Source organism: Sinocyclocheilus grahami, unplaced genomic scaffold (assembly GCF_001515645.1).
Source record: "Sinocyclocheilus grahami isolate Dianchi unplaced genomic scaffold, SAMN03320097.WGS_v1.1 scaffold3.1, whole genome shotgun sequence".
NCBI lineage: Eukaryota > Metazoa > Chordata > Actinopteri > Cypriniformes > Cyprinidae > Sinocyclocheilus > Sinocyclocheilus grahami.
In genome coordinates, this window is record NW_015505182.1 from 3,782,192 (window position 1) to 3,788,645 (window position 6,454).

Genomic DNA, 6,454 nt, shown 5'->3' on the forward strand with positions numbered 1-6,454 from the left:
TGCCATGGCCCTCTGAGTTAGATAATCTTGTCAAGTTTTCATAAAACACATCACAACATGGTGGTCCCTTAGTTATCAGTATTAATAATAGAGTGAAATAGTTTTGCTGCAGTGCACCAAGGAGCCCTGGGGAGAGCAGCTGCCACTCTGCCCAATACAGCTTGATCTCAAGCTGAGTCTGGATCTGTGTGCGGAGTCTTATTTTTGATGAAGTCTGTGCTTATGAGAGGGAAAAAGCAGACAGCAGAGCTGAAGATAGCATGGAGATACATATTTCGTCCTTAATTTAATCAAAGAGACAGTATGAAGGTCAAAGAGACCGTAAGCTCTATGGATGTGTTGGCATGTGAGGTTATGTGAAGAAGGAAGGAGAGGATCAGGCCCCAAGATGAGGTGAGCATGCTGAGTTAATCTGCATTCTACGTCAAGATGTTTAGCCAGGTTAATGGACCAGAACTTTTCAGCAATGCCTTCTACAAGGGGGGAATGAGCGAGCATGACTGCGCACCGTCTGCTTCTGGATGGTATCAGGTTTTAATATTAGCTATTGAACGAGATTGGCCACAAGAAACCCACCTAGATTTGACTTTGAAGAATGACAGTTTAAAATTGAAAATGGGATTCAGTTTCTGGATTCGATCATTATAAACTCTATTATCTAAACCTCGGATGTATCCATATAGGCGAGTCTTCATATGAAGCACAGTTGTGCTCATAACATCATAACTACACACCCTTTGCAGAATCAGTCTATCTATCTATCTATCTATCTATCTATCTACACATACTCAGTACTGCTCTGAAGAAACTGCATAACAGATGCAGACATAATACACAAGAAATATATATGACAGATATATGATACATATATGTGTGTGTGACCATGGACCACAAGACCAGTTATAAGGGTACATTTATTTTTAAATTGAGTGATTTATACATCTGAAAGCAGAATAAATAAGCTTTCCATCCATGCATGGATTGTTAGGATAGGACAGTATTTGGCCGAGATACAACTATTTGAAAATCTGGAATCTGAGGGTGCAAAAACATCAAAATATTGAGAAAATCACCTTTAAAGTTGTCCTAATTAAGTCCTTAGCAATGCAATACATATTACTAATCCAAAATTAAGTTTTGATATATTTACGGTAGGAAATTTACAAAATATCTTAATGGAACATGATCTTTTCTTAATATCCTAATGATTTTTGCCATAAAAGAAAAATCGATAATTGTGACCAATACAATGTATTGTTGGCTATTGCTACAAATATAAGATATATTTTCCCACTACAAAGTCATTTTAGTGCAATAGAAAGGTTCTATGGAAGTCCAGTCAAAAATTGTTCATGGAACCACAGATGCCATCTAGCATCACAAAAGCATCTAGGTTAAGATAAAAAGCTTTTTAAATATAATTTCTGTGCATAATTTAAGTGTTGTAATACACTCTTGTGTAAACTAACTTTATAAAGGGAAGTGCTAAATTCTAAACCAGATTCAATTGATATGATTCCTATTATTTCATTAAAAAAGTATGCAGTTTCTGCAAGTAGTACACAAACCTGCCGAACTGTAGATTTGCACTCTCCTTAATAAAGCTGTCCATGTCTTCAATGAGTCAGGAAGCCATTCTACACTTGTAAAAATACTTTAACTTCATTTCTTACATGGTGCCTGCTAAAGAGAGACTCTCAGCAAAGGCTCAGGGACACGGAAAGCAATTCACATTCAAACATCATTAGAAGGTAATTGACTGGAGAATACGATGACGCCTGCCTTGGCTACTGTCACACCAGCAGCCTCTGCCTGCTCGGCATTCATTTCCAGCCCAGCACTAGTCGGATAGAGCGAGAGAAAGAAAAAAGGTTGGAAGAAAAGCGTGAAGTGCGAAGACACAGATATAGAAGAATGAACTAAAACCTTCGAAGACACTCGGAGATAAAGAAAGCGAATTTCAACTGAAATCCAGGTGATGCTTGGCTCCTTCCCAGAATGGCAAATGCAAACAACATCTCACAGATTTCCTTCACTCAGCACAATGGTCTCATGGGGGAAAATAAGCAAAAAGAGGTGGGATAGGGGGAGGGCTGGTTGTTCGGAGTGGAGTAAGTGCGCTCCATGCTTAATTTGATTCTTGGGATAAAGCTAGGCACCTACATCGGTCTAAATACGATAAACAGAATGGCCCTGGGTTCCTCCCGCTGGCTGATTGAAAATCTGGGTGGTTGCGAGAGGGTGTGCGAGTTTGTGTGTCCCTGTGCGGCCTGAATGAAGAAACAGCAGAGGAGGCAGACTCCCAGGCAGAAAGGGCAGAACGGAGAGCAGAGAACAGACTGATTTATGGCTGCAGGTCAGTGCTGTGGCATGTGTGTGACACTAATGCAGAATGACAGGACAGGTGGTGGAATGGAAGTAAGACACACAGCTCTTCTCTGTGCCGATTGGAGGAGACTGTAAATCACACAGGAAGTGGCTTTGGAGAAAGTACTCTATGCCTATAAGCGCTATAAACCCCATGCCTATTAGTCCAAGATCAATTGACCTGTCAAATTCACACTTAATACTGGGTTAACATCTTTTTAAAACCAAGTTAAGGCCTCTTTTAAACTCTGGGTTCAGCAAAGTCTCACAAATGTGTTAGCAATGCTTTGAAGTTGTTTATTCACAGATAACCAATCATAAACTGCCTCAGTTCTTACCTTATTAAATATTCATATGCTTTCACGCTGTTTAATTTCAGGGTGTAAGTGAAACGGTGAAAGCAAATGCATTAACTTGAGTGATTATTATTTTTGTGTTTTTTTTAGAGATTTTTCCTGTGTGTTTCAGAAGACAGAAATCAGAATCTGTGTGGCCAATCTGTATTTGTCCAACGAATGTTACTAACCTCATAAATATGCAAATACCTGAAGCTCATACAGGCACTAGCACCACCATAGTCATGGGTTTGATTCCCAGGGAATGTATCAAGTGATATAATGTATACTTTCAATGCAGTGCAAGTCACTTTGAACAAAAGTGTCATTCAAAATGAAAAAAGAAAGACCATTAAGCCAGGGTTTGCAAATCTGCAGTGTGAAATTTTAAAACCTGGAAACTCAAGATGGAATATGAATGATTTTGGATTAACAGTTTCAATTGTGAAAAGCCAAGAGACCCCACATAAAATATATTTTATGTGTCCAAAAAACTGATTTAAATAAAGTGCATGAATAGATCTCTGTAGACCTAGAGGAAAAACAACATTCTAGTATGAAACAATTGAAGGCTTGCCTCTGTTACAGCCATCTGTCAGTATACTATATTAATATTTCGTTCTCAATCAACCCGCTGTGTTTTTGTTAATGTGTAACAGGCAGAACACGTAGGCGCATACACGGATTTACAGGAAATTGAATGGGTGACCTTAATTATCCTGCTTCTTGAATGTGCATCAGCCTCCATGGCAGCGCTTTGAAATTCCACGTGTCACCGTCCCCTTTTGCTGCTTGCTGAGAGGAGTTATCTGATGCTAGAAAAGGTTCCTAGACTAACAGCAGGTGAAAAACAAAGAACAGTGGATGCATGCTGGGAACTGCCTCTCTCCCCGGATCTGTATGCGTGTGTTTGTTAAAGAGAAGGATAGGTAAAGAGATTGAGGATTAGTGTATTTGCACCAAGGAGAGAAAGAGGTTTTAATTTGAATTTTTTTTTTTGTACTCAAAAGATTTATTTTTCTTCTCTGCCTCACTGCGATCATGTTCTATTCTTCTTAACAGATTTTTGTTTGGCCTTGTTGCCACCTTTTATTTATAGACCAGTGGAGAGAGGAAAGGAAAAGATGGGGAAAGAGGGCAAAACCAAATCAGGAAATGTTGTGAGCTAATCGGATTCAATTAACATCAGCCAAAGGATTACTATAGCTCTGACAGCTCTACTAGGCTCGATTCTATTCAGTTCTATTCTATTTATTTCCATTGTGGTTCATTAACGGGTTCCATTAATGATATTTTAGAACTTCTGAGGAACAAATATTTGGAAAAAAGAAATGCAGTATTTCTTACAGTATTTAGTGCCCTCAGAAGTTTGTTGCCAAATGTAGAGATTATTAGACACACTGTATATTTTAATTTACTATAAAGAACCATTTGTTCAGGAATCAAACTGCACTGGCTGTGCTCATAAAAGATATTAGGATTAGGATTACTTTATTTGGCCCTAAGGAAATTTGTCCTGGACATAAGGGCTGCCACACACAAGAATACATAAAATTATAATACAATAACACACACACACACACACACACACACACATAAATAAAAAATAAAACACATAAATGCCTTCAATACCTGAAACACCTTCATTTCACCCCCACCTTAATGTCCTGAGTTAAGGAGATTCACTGCTAAAGGAATGAAAGGGTGTTTATACCTATTCAGGTATTTTTTCCGGTATTCAGCTGGTACCTGAGGGAAGCAGTTCGTATTCTGAGTACAAGACGTCAGAGGGATCTGCAATAATTTTCCTAGCCTGTTTAACTATAGTCTTCTCAAAAAGAGTTTGGAAGGAGGGATACTCCCTCACCCCCATCACTTTCATTGCTGTATGAACCAGTCCATTTATTTGTGATTTTAGCTTAACTGATATGTTACCAAACCAAGCTATAATTCCATAACGTAATACAGTCTCTATCACAGCCTGGTAAAATCACATATTTCAAATTAAAACAACATTGTATATACTTGATTCACTAAAAATAAAAATTCTCATGTCAGGGATCAACGTTGTCACTCTATATGTTTTTAAATCAATAAAAAGAATCAACTCATAAAAGCTATTTAGAATTCATTTAGTATTCAGACATGTATTCAGAATACACAGTATTACCCGATCCCACCCTCCTCTCTTTCTCCCACTTCGCTTCCTGTCAACCTACTATCCTATCTAAATAAAAGGCATAAAAACACTAAAAAATAAATCTTAAAAAAAAAAAAAATGCATTAGTTCGGGAATCAGACTACACTGGCTTTCGGGAATCAGACTACCCAGTCCACATTTACGCTGGAGACTCATAAAACTGTTAATAGAATAATTAATCATTTGATTTTGCTATTTTCTGAAAAACAAATCTCAGTTCCCTGTCCTAATGACATCAATGCATTATGACATCACAGCAGGCTGACGAAGGCATTGGAAAATTCAGGGTGTGACTGTTTTGGAAGATCTGTTTTGGAAGCAGGGCAGGGGTTCTAGTGAACATCTGACTGAGCAGATTGCTCTTGCTAGTTCCGCAGAACATGAGCCAACCGAGCAGGCCTGAAGAGCAGGGGTCTGACAGATATTGGGAGGACTACAGGGTACTGAGCCGCTCTGGGCCGGTTGGGCTGTCACATTAGGTTGAGAAAGCACACGGAGATTAAACGTTCTGCTGAGTCTCTTCCATGCGCCACTGCAGAAAATCAGTCCCTTGCACCTCCTCTCAGTTTGCAAGGAACTATTTGTCTTTGTAGTCAGGGAGTAAGGATGAAATGAAATATATATTTGTGTCTGAGCCTTCACGCAAGTGAGTTTATACAATAATGACCTTAACCCTCACGTTCTCTTTAGGGTCTCAAACAAACCAATGCTACTTATTGGGGGATAATTCATCCAAAAATGACCGTTCCAAACGTTCTTTCTGTGGAACATAGAAGAAAATATTTTGAAAAATGTCGAAAAGTGAAGGGGGTCAATGCTGTTCTGGAATTTGATTGTATGGGCTAAAACAGAAAGAATCATCTTTTGTGTTCCCCAGAAGAAAGACACTCTTGACATGAGGTTAAGTAAATTATGGCAGAAATTGTATTTCTGGGTGAATGATCCTAATTAATAAATTCAAAGTAAAATAACTGGTATGATTTGTATTATTTTTACATGTAAAATCTCAAGTATAATCTACACAGAACATGAAGGTTAAAGGTCACATATTGTACACCTTTCTGGAGTTTTATTTTAGGTTTTGATGTCTTTAAGAATATATATTTGCGGTATAAGTACCAAAAACCATCTCAATATATTTTTACAGCTCCTTTCTCAGGAGCTCTGCTGAGAACAGGTCGATTTTGGCCTGTCTAATTAATATTCCACAGGTAACTAGGGTCAGCCGACGCCACAGCACTAGCTGGAGGCAGCAAAACAAAGGGGAAACTGGAGGCAGCCCATTCAAACCAGCGCAGATTCGGCTACATAAGGAGCTTAAAATATCATCTTGTTGTGATGTTGGGTGCCAGAATCGACGTAATACAGCCTCAAATTAGAAATTTGATCGCACATCTGCAGCCACTGCCAGACAAAAAACCGACGACAGCTGTGGTTAAACACGATAAAACGAGCAGACTGGACAGAACCGATCGTCAAAAATGCTTGCGTTTGCAGCGCACATTTCTTATCAGAAAAGGTTCAATAAAGTATTGTCTTTTGTTGTTATGGG